The sequence below is a fragment of the Carcharodon carcharias genome, chromosome 9, assembly GCF_017639515.1.
Source record: "Carcharodon carcharias isolate sCarCar2 chromosome 9, sCarCar2.pri, whole genome shotgun sequence".
Taxonomy (NCBI): Eukaryota; Metazoa; Chordata; class Chondrichthyes; order Lamniformes; family Lamnidae; genus Carcharodon; species Carcharodon carcharias.
In genome coordinates this window covers 88,602,539-88,616,888 of record NC_054475.1, presented here as the reverse complement: position 1 = coordinate 88,616,888, position 14,350 = coordinate 88,602,539, and the positions used below count along the sequence as shown (strand labels likewise).

The window sequence follows — 14,350 nt, the reverse complement described above, 5'->3', positions numbered from 1 at the left end:
TATTTCCTCTCAATTCCAATGATAGAAAATACCATATCATTAGATCACTTTGTCCAGCTAAACAACTATCCAGATGCACTTACAGATAAACGATTTGCAGAAGGAAAAACATTGGTAAAATGCTGTTCAGCACAACTAGTCATTTACATTTCAGTCAACCACCATGTACTGTTGAAAACAGTTTATAATTCTTCCCATTTCTCTTGAAAGCTAATGAAGAGATATTGGTGATTACTTATAATTTCATGATAGATTGGATTCCCTGCTGTTGTAGAATTAGCTGATTTATATTGCTTTGAAATCCACCAGGTTACAGCTCAAACAGAAATTGAAAATTAACTTAACCCAATTTTCTCCATAATTGAAGTACATAAGCATTACGACCTACCTCTGCCTGTAATGGAATGACAAAAAATTCAACAATGCAAGAAGATTCTGCGTTCTAATTTTTTCTCCTACTCAGTTTGAGCAGTCCCCTTCAGGTGACCTGAAGCTTATCGGGAGTGGAGGACAGGAGAACACCAAGAAAACATTAGATGGCCAAGTCTGGAGATATCAAAGGTATGGATGAAGGTTTTAGTGGCACATAAGCTGAGGTAGAAAGGTCAGAGTTACAGGGATAGAAATGGGCAACCTTGGTGATGGTGACAGTATGGGGACAAAAACTCAGTTCAGGGTCAGTTAGGATCATTTCCAATTACCGTCAGTTGCTAAAATTAGTAGGTATGTAAGTCAGGGGACTGCTCAAACTGAATGGGAGAAAAAATTAGAACCCAGAATCTTCTTGCATTGTTGAATTTTTTGTCATTCCATTACAGGCAGGGTTAGGTCGTAATGCTTATGTACTTCAATTATGGAGAAAATTGGGTTAAGTTAATTTTCAATTTCTGTCTGAGCTGTAACCTGGTGGATTTCAAAGCAATGTAAATCAGTTAATTCTACAACAGCAGGGAATCCAATCTATCATGAAATTATAAGTAATCACCAATATCTCTTCATTAGCTTTCAAGAGAAATGGGAAGAATTATAAACTGTTTTCAACAGTATATGGTGGTTGACTGAAATGTAAATGACTAGTTGTGCTGAACAGCATTTTACCAATGTTTTTCCTTCTGCAAATCATTTATCTGTAAGTGCATCTGGATAGTTGTTTAGCTGGACAAAGTGATCTAATGATATGGTATTTTCTATCATTGGAATTGAGAGGAAATATACAGGCATATCACAAAACAGCAAGGTACTTACAGATGAGCAAGCCTATTTGGAAAATCTTATTAAATCCATAAAGAACAACCCTCCATTCCTTCACTTCCACTCCCATCCTCTTCCCCACCCACCCCCCTCAGCCACATGTAATTATTCCTTAAATGATTTCTGGATTTTTGCTTCCACCACTCTAACTGGAAGTCCATAACATTTTCTTATTATCTTTGGCCTGAAGAACCACTATACCATTTACCAACTTGTATACCATTATAGGATCACCTCTCAGCCAAAGTTTCTCTAATCTTTCCTCATTTTTCAGTCTTTTGACAATACAGATTAGCCTCTTCTCTGCCCTACCTCTAGTACTTTGAATGTCTCCCTTTCTTTGGTGACCAGTACTCAAGGTGTGATATAACAGATTTGCCACAACTTCCTGACTTGTTTTAGCCATGCATTTGATTGCTCTGGGCATTAATTGGACTTGTTGAGCATTGAATCTACAAGGACTCCTAGGTCTCCCAGACACTATTGGCTGGGATTTTCCAGCCCCGTTGTGAGCAGGAGCCACTGTGGGCGAGGCAGCGCCCCAGGCAGAAGGCCACTGACTTGCGGTGGGACCGGATGATCCTGGTGGTGGGCGGGTGTGGAAAATCCCGCCTATTATTCCTGCATTGGTGCTGTGTTACCACCTAAATTTTGAATTATTCTCTATAGTTTCTTGCCACTTCACAGCTGCTGAACTATAGTGTTTACTAATGTGAAGAGCCAGATGTTGACAATGAGTGAAATAGACTCAGTCCAGTCAATAGCTCTATGTATTTAAGGATTCTAATTTACAAGCTGTCTCACAGGGTACATTTCATACTCTTTATCATACTTTAGGTCACCTATATTTGTAGAGTTGCAATGATTACGGAACCATTTAAAATTGGTGTGCAGGACCTGATTCTAGGATTCCCACCTCTATTCCTGGTGCCCCAAATTTTTGCTGATAATGGGATAAGGGGGCGGGTAGCAAATTCTCACCCTGCATCCCTGACTTGGCTGTCTCTATTGCAGGGAGGGCATCTTCTAGCACCTGCAATTTTCATGGAGTCAGGCTAGCTTCTGGATGACTTGTGGTTCTTGGCCCCTCAGAGAAGTTATGAACCGTAGTCTGGATGCAGGAACCTTTTGAACAGTAAGATAAGAAGGCCTTACACATGCCTCAATGCCCCTCCCATGCCCCTTCTATTTCATTGCAGTGAAAACTCATGTCCCCATCCAACCCCATATCCTCTTATGGCCCCCATGCCAATTCATGCCAATTCCTGCCACCCACCCATCCCCAATGGCCCCTCATACACTCCATGCCATCTCATGGCCCTTCCATGCCCATTCACCCAAACACTCTGAACAGAACCAATGAACCAAATAGTAACAATGGCAAGTGTCGAACTGCTTAGAAAAAAACTTATTCACAAATCTTTTGGAAAACAAATCAGCTGTTCCTACAAGCCTACAGAAGTATCAATCAGACAGATCATTGAAGTATCAGCATCAGAAGTTTTGAACACTTCACAGCTTTTAATCATGTGCAAATATACATTGACAAAAGAGATCACAGAAAGAACAATTGATTATAACCACTTAAAGATTTCAATCAAGCAAAGTCAACAACACTCACCAACTGTGAAAACACAACCCCTACTGAGACAGTCCTTTTATGAGCCTGGGCTATCAGCCAAGCATACATAATAAGGGCAGGTGTAAGAGCTCTTTCAGTAGAACTAGATGGCATCATTTAGTATACTTGGCTTTTAACCAGCCCACCCCGGCACTCAGCTACCCCTGTGACCGCCTCTAATGTGCTTCTGGGGGCAGTGGGCCTGACTCTATCCCATGTCCGCACCACCATCTAAATCCCACCCACCCACCCCCCCCAACACCAGAGCGAAAATCGTACCATTCGGGGGCCTTTCAACTGTGGCAAGTCTGGTGAGTTGGGAGATTTCCTGACTTGAACTACTTGCTTCTGGAGTGAAAACCTGGCCATGTCCCCTAGAGACCATAAAATATGTAGCCCTTCAAGCACATATTTTGGATGAATTTTAATAAAAATTCACCATAATGGTGAGAAATTAGAGCAACTTCTAAATCCAGCAGTTCTATCCTTCTTCTGGGATGGTGTGTTGGTTGGGGAACCTACTCACAACCCAAACAAGCCCATCAGCATTAGAGCAGTAGGGAATGAATGGAAGGAACCCCCTGTTTTGGTGGATTGGTAGGCAGACGAATGGTAATACAACACTAGATGAGAGATAATTATTCTCAGAGACCCAAACTTTGAACAATTCATTAGTTTGGTTGTTTTCAGCTTGGCTGGCTTTGATCAGGTCTTGCACATGAACAGACAAATTACATAATTTAATCATTGTAACTCTACTTACTGTTATACCGCTGAACATAATTGGGGAATTAGAGCTGACAAAGTGACCAGCTCCAAATTAAGTGAATATTCAATCATTAAATAATGTGATAAAAACTCATTACATTTTGCACCTATTAAATGTAATATGAAAATGACACTCTAGTCTTGTTGGAATATATATCTACAAATTCAAGGGATTTATCCATCTCTGAAATGTTATGGTCATATTCTATTCCACCAACCATGCTCTGATCCTTTTATTTTAAATTCCTCAGGCAGGCAGATACTGGAAGTGAGGGTCACCAGGAGAATCCAGATCATGGTCCCACCCTGAAATCCAAAGAATAAGGTGTGTTTAAAAAATAATAAATTCAGCATTATCACTGGAGACTCATTAAAGTTTCTTCCGGGAAGAGCCTTGAGCCTCTTTCCCTCCCCCCACGCCACCTTCCCCTGCCCAGAACCAGCAACCACCACCGCAATTTGCAGCTTGCCAATAAGGCAGGCACCCAAGACATGCTTCTCGTTCTGTTAGCATGACTGATATTAAAACTAATGGATCGTCTCTGAACCTGCAAACTTTGTGGGGGTGGGGGAGGAGGCTAGTGGGGGTGGGGGAGGAGGCTAGTGGTCAGCAGTGAAGACCCCAGGCAAGTACATTTTGGCATATGGAATATGTGTACCCTCTCCTACCCACTGTACATTTTAGGCCTTGGTCTTTGAGTGGATGCAAAAATCTGTTGTGTCAGATCAGGAGGTAAAAAAGGCTTTTCAGAACATAATATAAATGAATTATTGGTTACGCTTATTCAAATGCTGTACCAACACATATACATTATAGAATTTGGTCTTTGGAATGCTATTTGCTGTTATGCTGCTTGATATAACGGGAATTAAAGCTGACAAAGTAGCCAAATGGGTAATCACTCATTAAATGTGATAAGACCTCACTGCATTTTACACTAATTAGATTTAATTTGAAAATAACTCTGCAAAATTGCTGAAATATGAATCTATAAATCTAAGAAATTCATCTACTCCTGCAAGACCATGGCCAAATTCCACAATTTGCTTTGATCGTTTTGTTTGGAGTTGTTTATAGATTTGTTTAATGAGTACAATAAAGATTGGCTGCTGAAATGTTTATCCTGACGTCCTTAAATCTAATTCAAACCCATGCACCACACCCTATTTGACTTCTTTCCCCCCTAGCCATGAGAACTGGGAAGCGGGGGGTGTGGTGGAGGGACCCCTGACTATAATCCAATGATTTTGCTGGAAAGTGAGTGTGTGCGAACATTGAGCGAGTACAGGATTGAGCTTGACTATGACATACCCGTACGTGAACACCGTAGCTATGCTCACTGTCTAATCTCTAACAAGTAGAATGGGCACTTCACTGAGGTTCAGGAAGAAGTTCATGAATCTGTACCTCAATAATAATCAATAGGGTAGATTTTGTTTTTACTGCCTACGTATTGACCAACACTTCGTGGGAAACCAGAGAGGAAAATGGGATTAGAAGGATCATATGCCTGTTACAGAACCCACTTAACTGATTTTCCTTTGACCATTTAAATAGAGGGAGAATCAGGGCATTTCTATTCCAGAACAAAAACAAAGATAGAAATACCTGGAAAAACTCAGCAGGTCTGGCAGCATCGGTGGTGAAGAACACCGCTGACGTTTCGAGTCCTCATGACCCTTTAACAGAACTAAGTAAAAATAGGAAAGGTGTGAAATATAAGCTGATTTAAGTGGGGGGGGGGGCAGGTTGTTGGGACAAAAAGAGCTAGGTAAAGGGCCAATGAAAGGTGGAGATAACCAAAAGATGTCGCAGACAAAAGGACAAAGAGGTGTTGAAGGTGGTGATATTATCTAAAGGAATGTGCTAATTAAGGGTAGAAAGCAGGACAAACAAGATACATGATAGCCCTAGTGAGGGTGGGGTGGGGTGAAGGAATCTAAAAAAGGTAGAGATAAAACAATGGATGGAAATACATTTAAAAATAATGGAAATAGGTAGGAAAAGAAAAATCTATATAAATTATTGGAAAAAACAAAAAGGAGGGGGAAAAATGGAAAGGGGGTGGGGATGGAGGAGAGAGTTCATGATCTAAAATTGTTGAACTCAATATTCAGTCCAGAAGGCTGTAAAGTGCCTAGTCGGAAGATGAGGTGCTGTTCCTCCAGTTTGCGTTGGGCTTCACTGGAACAATGCAGCAAGCCAATGATGGACATAGGGGAATGAGAGCAGGGTGGAGTGTTAAAATGGCAAGCGACAGGGAGGTCTGGGTAACGTTTGCAGACAGACCGAAGGTGTTCTGCAAAGCGGTCACCCAGTCTGCGTTTGGTCTCTCCAATGTAGAGGAAACCGCATTGGGAGCAACGAATGCAGTAGACTAAGTTGAGGGAAGTGCAAGTGAAATGCTGCTTCACTTGAAAAGAGTGTTTAGGCCCTTGGACAGTGAGCAGAGGGAAAGTGAAGGGGCAGGTGTTGCATCTTCGGCGGTTGCATGGGAAGGTGCCGTGGGAGGGGGTTGAGGAGTAGGGGGTAATGGAGGAGTGGACCAGGGTGTCACGGAGGGAACGATCCCTACGGAATGCCGCTGGGGGTGGGGGGGGTGGTGGGGGTGAAGGGAAGATGTATTTGGTGGTGGCATCATGCTGGAGTTGGCAGAAATGGCGGAGGATGAACCTTTGAATGCGGAGGCTGGTGGGGTGATAAGTGAGGACAAGGGGGACCCTATCATGTTTCTAGGAGGGAGGAGAAGTCGTGAGGGCAGATGCGCGGGAGATGGGCCGGACACGGTTGAGGGCCCTGTCAACCACCGTGGGTGGAAAACCTCAGTTAAGGAAGAAGGAGGACATGTCAGAGGAACTGTTTTTGAAGGTAGCATCATCAGAACAGATGCAACGGAGATGAAGGAACTGAAAGAATGGGATGGAGTCCTTAAAGGAAGCGGGGTGTGAGGAGCTGTAGTCGAGGTAGCTGTGGGAGCCGGTAGGCTTGTTTGTAATAGATATTGGTGGACAGTCTATCACCAGAAATTGAGACAGAGAGGTCAAGGAAGGGAAGGGAAGTGTCAGAGATGGACCATGTGAAAATGATGGAGTAGTGGAGATTGGAAGCAAAATTAATAAATTTTTCCAGGTCCCGACGAGAGCATGAAGCAGCACCGAAGTAATCATCAATGTATCAGAGAAAGAGTTGTGGAGGGGGGCCGGAGTAGGACTGGAACAAGGAATGTTCCACATACCCCATAAAGAGACAGGCATAGCTGGGGCCCATGCGGGTACCCATAGCCACACCTTTTATTTGGAGGAAGTGAGAGGAGTTGAAGGAGAAATTGTTCAGTGTAAGACGGAGGAGAGTAGTGGTGGATGGGGATTGTTCGGGCCTCTGTTCAAGGAAGAAGCTAAGGGCTCTCAGACCATCCTGGTGGGGGATGGAGGTGTAGAGGGATTGGACGTCCATGGTGAAGAGGAGCCGGTTGGGGCCAGGGAACTGGAGATTGTTGATGTGATGTAGGGTGTCAGAGGAATCACGGATGTAGGATGTAAATCAAGACAAGGCTAGTAATTGCCCACTCTACAACTCATCAGCTGAACGAAGTATGGAGGGCATCCATCATCACCCTCCACTTGGAAAAGCAACTTGCAAGATTCCTGGTATGGAACATTACACTTTATGGGTGAAAGAGTTGAATCCTCAATAAGATTGTGAGAAGGGAATTAAAACTTTTGAAATGTGGTTCTAGTGAAGGGTTGATTTCTATTCCAGGTATAATTAGCCATTGTCCACGAGTTGCTATAGGCATCCCTCTCAGTTCACTGCAATTCTGGGTGCCACTGTCATTCCCCTCTGTCCACTTTCTGATGTCCACCCATCCAGTCCATCTCCAGCTTGGCCTGTTCTTTCTGGTTGTTTCACCTTCTATTGTCACCAGCGCCAAACTCTACCCAACTTTTTCCAGTGGTCGCACTTTCTCAATTTCCACTTCACTTTAGCTGAAAGTTCATGAGATGCTGGGATTCTGATTTCCCTGCAGACAAATTAATTGGTTCTTCGCTCTGCCCAGCTGATTCTAAAGACCCTTCACTAGAACCACATTTCAAAAGCCCTTAATTCTCTTCCTCTTGCAAGTTGCTTTTCTAAGTGGAGGGTGATGATAGATGCCCTCCATACTTCATTCAGCTGATGAGTTGTAAAGTGGGCAATTACTGGCCTCGTCTTGACTTGTGTGGCTATTCCCATTTATGGTCCCTTTCAATCCCAGAAATTGAAATTGATATACATTTGTATTTGTAACAGACTGAATCATCACATTACTCTCACCATAAATTGTCATCGAGTGTCTGTTGATGCTCAACCCAAACTTCAGACTTGACGTATTGTGTTTTGTGTTTCAGAGATATCTGATGATCAGGACTATATTACAAAAGCTTTTTTTTAAAAAATGCTTCCAGGTACAAGATTCCTTTCAGTTTCTCTTTCTCTGTAACTACACCCACAGGCTTGACAGACAACACAGAGCACAGAGAACAGTCAACAGCCACACCTAATCAAACACCGAACAATTGAGTGCAATAGCTTTTCCTCCTTGTAAAACTAAAGGACATTATTTTAAATTAAACCAATAGAAACAGCAACCATATGTACGTCAGGCCATTCCTTAGAGTTCAGAGTTTTCATTTTCTCCAAGTACAGATATGAAGGTCTCCGATGACTACACTGAAATATATGAATTTGAGGTTGCGGTCTGTAACCATTACACTTAAGCTGGTTGGGCAATCTGTCTTTGTGACCCTGAGTCTGAGGGTGCATTTCTGTGTAACATCTAAATCAAACATGGCATATTCAATGTGGACTGCTAAGATTGTGGCTTTTTGCAAGTGACCATCCTCCATGGGTAGGTATTCCCTAATTTGTAGAATTGAAGTTTTTTTCAATAAGTTGATCATGAATTAGTTTGTAAATTTGGCTCACTCAATGACACGTGGAAGCCAGCTGCTGCAACTCTGCCGCATATTGTTCTATGTTCTCATCATTTCCCTGATATCTCTGGTGGTATATCTTTCGATCTTCACATTTTCTTTGGCCTGAAGTATTTTTCAAGAGCCCTTACCATTGTTTCAAACATAGACATGTTTTTTGTGAGCTGGTTGAATAATCACTAACCTTCTGCTCCAAAGCAATGGATGAGTATCATGTTCGGTTGCTGCTATCTGTGGACCACCCATACCCATCGTGACCAAGAAGCTAATCTCATAGCAGGGGCAGGTCTCCCAATAAAGAAAGGAAATGTGCTGCAGCCAGTAAAATTAAACTATTCTCCATTCTCTTCACCAACTATTATGTTTTGTGCCTCATAGATACGCAGAGATGGCACACGCCAGGTTCTATGTGTGAACAGGAATTTATTACAAGACATAAAAAAAAATAACTTTCTCAGCTCTTCAGCCATCATAGGTAGTTCTTACTTGCCTTTGGCCATTAGGGTGGTGACATCAGCACATCTGATGTTACAGATATTGTGAACACCAATACTGGCCCTAAGATATTCAGGGAGAGAAGAGATGACTTCTTTCATGAATTTTCCTTCTATGGCATTGAAAAGTAGTGGTGAAAGCAGACAGTTCTATTACCAGTGCAAAATCATTCCTGAAAGACTTTCTTCTTTTCTGCTCTGCCCATACCAAAGACAAAAAGTTACCCTGGTACCGTCAGGACAGGTGTGGAGACAATAGCAAAGAAAAAGATAAATTGTCCCAGATTTACGCTAAGTGCGGTAGCAGGTATGAAAAAAGATGTTTTACCCACTGGTCACAATGGCGGGTTTTATTGCCATCTTGACCCCTTCCCGCAGCCACAGGAAACAAACTGTCACTCTGACGGGTGGCCTCCGATTTTCCCACCACGCCGTTACCTTGCCGCTTCCTCATACTGGGCGCTATATTTAAGCTGCAGCCCTGCACACTTAATGCTTGCAGCTCAGGACTGCTCCGGTGAAGACATGGCCCAAAAGCCAGGAAGAGTGCATCTCCCGAATCAGTTACACATCCCTGGGAAGCCTCCTGTACACCATGGAGGCCTGTCACAATGTCCTCTACTCTAACTTGGCCACAGGAGGCCCATCAGTCTCATCATTCTGGCTTGGGAGGCGGTGGCAGAAGTGGTCAGTGCCAATACTGCACACAACCATCCAGTGCAGAAAACGGATGAATAATCTCATTCGTGCTGCCATGATAAGTCAACCATCTCATCACTTTCAACTCACATGCTCACAAGGCCAACACACATTTACTGGCATCTCGCTCACTGCAGCTCAAGGGACATTACCACTCATTCTCTCACACACACCCTCACATCTCCAACTGGTCTCATCTCCTCTGGAGACTGCCTCCTCACCATCTTGAGGCCACTTGCACAGATCAACTTGTGCCTCCACACACACTCTGAGATACTCCCCTTGCTCAGTACAGCCCTCTTACTGCAGCCTCCTCCCTTGCCTGAGGCCACTTCTACCCCTTCCCCAAGCAAACCCTAGCCTTGCAACCATTGAAAACCACCCCCAACTTACGGCTGATCAGACAGGTAAAGATCTGCATATGAGCCCTGCTAAAAGTGATGTGGTGTTGCCTGCGAAGCCTGGCATTGATGACCATGAGTGCTGCTCGAAGCAAGGTAGGCAAACTAATCTCAAAGTCCCAAGCGAAGTGCAGCTCACCAGGTGTATGCCACTTATGTAGAGCTCTGAAACACGTCAGTGTGCAATCATTCCTAAGTGCCCTGATAATCTAATGTGGGGGCGGGGGGGGTGGGGGGGGGTGTTGGGGGGGATGATTCTGGTGAGCAGGGCTTATAATGAAATGCTAAAGTATTGAAATTAGGTTCCCGGCGTGCGGCAGTGGGAAACATGGCCCGCTATTGACGGGTGGTGTGGACGATCGCAACCTGGTTTCACAACGGTGTAAAACTGATTTTTTGACCTTCTCGCCATATTGCCTGCTCATGACCGCTATGACAATGGGAGCGGCCAATTCCGCCAAGAGTTAAAATCATTCATGGCAACTTGCTTTTCTAGGATGGCTTTAATGCAGAAATAGGCTCCAAAACAAACCCAGTGCTATAAAGGCAATTTGGTGCAAAGCCAAAGAAGGAGATATTATGTGGGGTTACCAAAAGATTAGTCAAATGTGAGTTTGAATGAGGTTGTTAAAGAATGAGTAGTAGAAGAGAAAAGTAGTCTGGAGTTATCTATTGACCCTAATATAAAGGGCCATTTTGGCAGAGATGAGTTAGGCTTTTTATAACTCTACGTGTTCAATCCAGATCTGATACAAGGTTTTCAGGAAAGATTAGCAAGGAAGGAAAGGTGGAGGCGTGACAGTATTGATTAAGGATAACAATACAGTGCTGGAGTGAGAATATGTCCCAGAGGGGTCAGGGACAGAAGTCAGGATATTTCAGATGGCAGGGTTTCCCATCCTGCCATCCGAAACTGCTGATTTTGCTTGCCCCACAGCCATTTCAGCTTGAATAAGTGCCCTAACACAGGATTTGCCAATCTAATTGGCTGGCAGCTCTCTAGTCCCTGCAGCAACAGAAGCTGCAAAGGACAGAAGAGGAACTTTCTGAAGATGTTGCACCCTAAGACATGGGATTGGATGGAAAGGTAAATTTTTGGGGTCTCAGGATGCCCTAAGCCCGATCATTTGCGGCCTTCCCCCACACCTGGGAAATTCTTCTGCCAGCCTAAAATTGAGGCTTGGTGGGAAACAGCCCTTGAATAGCCAGTAATTGCCCCCTTAAGGGCCTCAATTTGGGCAAGGCCAGGTGGCCCATCCAAGGCCTCATTCGCCCCAGTGTAAAATTGCTGAGAGGTTGGGGTGGGCGTGAACCCAGCCGGAAGCCTATTTGTTTTAGTTCACGCTCCCCCACCACCTAAAAACCCTTAATTGGGGGAGCATGAAATTCAGGCCAGAATCTATTTAGCTAGAGCTAAGGAACAAAAAAAGTGCAATTACATTGTTACAGCAAGTTTATAGGCCACCAACTAGTGGGAAAGATCTAAAAGAACAAATTTGCATAAAAACCACAGAGAAGTGCAACAATTATAGAGTAGTTATAATGGGGCCTTTAATTATCCAAATATAGTAGACTGGGGTAGTGGTAGTATAAAGGGCAGAGAGGGGAAAGAGTTCAGGGGTGTGTTTAGGAAAATTCCCTACAGTAGTATGTTTCCATGCCAACAAGAAAGGAAGCATTGCTAGGCCTAGTTCTTGGGAGTGAGGTGGGCCAAGTGGATCAAGTGTCAGTAGGGGAACATTTAGGGGGCAGTAATTATTGTCTCAAAAGCTATAGGTTGACTATGGAAAAGGACCAGGAACAACCCAGAGTAGGAATAATTAATTGGAGGAAAACTAATGTCAATGGGATGAGAATGGATGTGGCCCAGATAAATTGGAATCAAAAGTTGACAGAAAAAAACATTGTCTAAATAATGGACTGCCGTTAGAGAATAATTTGTTCAGGTGCAGACAAAGGAAGTTCCTGTGAAATGGAAAGACAGGGCAAACAAATCCAGATCTCCCTAGAGGACAAAAGAGATGGAGATTATGATGAAGAAAAAGTATGCATATGACAGATGTCTGGTGGATAATACAACTGAGAACCCAGCTGAACATTGGAGTATCATTGGGAGGGAGGGAGCTACAGTGGGGGAAGTGAAAATGCATCTAAGAGATGCAAAGAGAAAGTATGAAAAGAAGCTATATCATCTAATATAAAAGGGAATCCAAAAGTCTTCTGCAGGCATGTAAACAGTAAAACGGTGGTAAAAGAAGGATTGGGCCGATTAGGGGCCAAGAAAGGGATTTACTCATGTAGGTAGGGAGCATAGCTGAGGTATTAAATGAATCCGTTGTATTTGTCTTTACCAAGGAATAGGATTGCATGCAGGACATTGTGAAAGAGGAGGCAATAAAGATCTTTGAAGTGTTTAAAATTGTTAAGAGTATTGGATAGGCATTTGATAAAGTGTCGTTCAACACATATGCGGGCAAAGTTATTGCTCGGTGCATAAAAGGGATGGTAGCAACATGGATACAGAATTGGCTGAGTGATAGGAAATAGAGAGTAGTGGTTATTGGATGTTTTTCGGACTGGGGAAGGTTCATAGTGGAGTTCCCCAGTGGTCAGTGTTGGGACCCATGCTCTTCCTAATATGTATTAATGACCTAGACCTTGGTGTAAAGGCACAATTTCAACTTTTGCAGATGATTCAAAACTTGGAAGCATTGTGAACTGTGGGGAGGATAGTATAGAAAGAACTACAAAAAGACAGACAAGTTGGTGGAATGGGCAGGTGAAATTTAAAGCAGGGAAGTGTGAAGTGATTCATTTTGGTAGCAAGAACATGGAGAGACAATATAAAATACAAGGTACAATTTTTAAGGGAATTCAGGAGCAGAGAGAAGATGTGCATAAATCATTGAAGGTGGCAGGACTGGTTGAGAGAATGTTTAATAAAGCATACAGTATCCTATGCTTTATTAAAAGGGACATAGAGTATAAAAGCAAGGAAGTTGTGTTAACTTTTTACTGAACACTGGTTTAGCATCAGCTGGAGCACTGCATTCACTTCTGGGGCACTACACTTTAGGAAGGATGTGAAGGCATTACAGAATGGTCCCAGGGATGAGGAAGTTCAGCAGTTATGTAGACAGATTGGAGAAGTTGGGATAGTTTTCCTTGGAGAAAAAGTTGACAGGCTATTTGATAGAGGTATTCAAGATCATGAGGGATCTGGACAGAATAGTTAGGGAAAAAACTGTTCCCACTGGTGGATGGATTGAAAACATGAGGACACAGATTTAAGGTAATTAGCAAAATAAGCCATGGTGACCTGAGGAAAAGCTTTCACGTAGTGAATGCTTAAGGTCTAGAGTACACTGCCTAAGAGTGTGGTGGAGACAGATTCCATCGAGGTATTCAAGGCATAATTGGATTTTTACCTGAAAAGGAAGAATCTGCAAGACCACAGGTAGAATTGGATTAGATTTTTATCAGGAAAGGAAGAATGTGCAGGGCTATGGAGAGAAGATGGGGGACTGGATAAATTGCTTCTACAGAGAACTGGCACAGACAGAACAGACCAATTGGTCTCCTTTTGTTCTGTATCAATTCTGAAATTCTGTGGTGATGAATAGTTAGACTATTGTGCGCCAAGTAATTAATTTGGAGGCCAGGTTACTTCCTGTTCCATTAAATAATGAAAGGATAGAGCTGCCTCTCTTTCATATCAGAGATGGAAGAATAAAGCAGCAATGTAGGATAAGAGTTAGCAGCTATAATATACTCAAAACCCCATAATAGGATGAATGTCATTGAGAGGAAAGCAGCCTGGCTAGTCCCACACACCCCATTTTCTGCTTTGCCAAATACTTCAGGTTTATAGGGAAGTGCTGGAAGTAAATTTAAAGAGATGCAATGGGCAGAATTTTATTGGCCCAGGAAGGTGGCAGGGCTGGTTGTAAAATAGGGATGGTTCCCTGATGCAGCTCGGCCACCGAATGCTGAGCGGCTGCATGCTCCAAGGAGGTAGGCAACTGATTTGCATACATATAGGTCGAATTAGGGGCCATTTTATGGAGCCACCAGCATTTTGTTGATGGTAGGGTGATTCCCAGCTACATAGGGAGACCATCGGTTTAATGGAAGCCCCATAG

General features: G+C 43.2%; 1 long non-coding RNA gene across 3 annotated transcripts in view; it reads right to left on the bottom strand.

Annotated features, from left to right (window-relative positions):
* The window catches only part of LOC121282640, a 74,319-nt gene extending 66,225 nt beyond the window's left edge, over nucleotides 1-8,094 (bottom strand). For all 3 annotated transcript variants that reach the window (XR_005944088.1, XR_005944089.1, XR_005944087.1), the window contains exons 1-2: nucleotides 7,956-8,094; nucleotides 3,859-3,946 (exon numbers count right to left, since the gene is read on the bottom strand). This is a non-coding gene — a long non-coding RNA (uncharacterized LOC121282640). The remainder of the gene's footprint in view (nucleotides 1-3,858; nucleotides 3,947-7,955) is intronic.
* Between the last annotated feature and the right edge of the window lie 6,256 nt (nucleotides 8,095-14,350).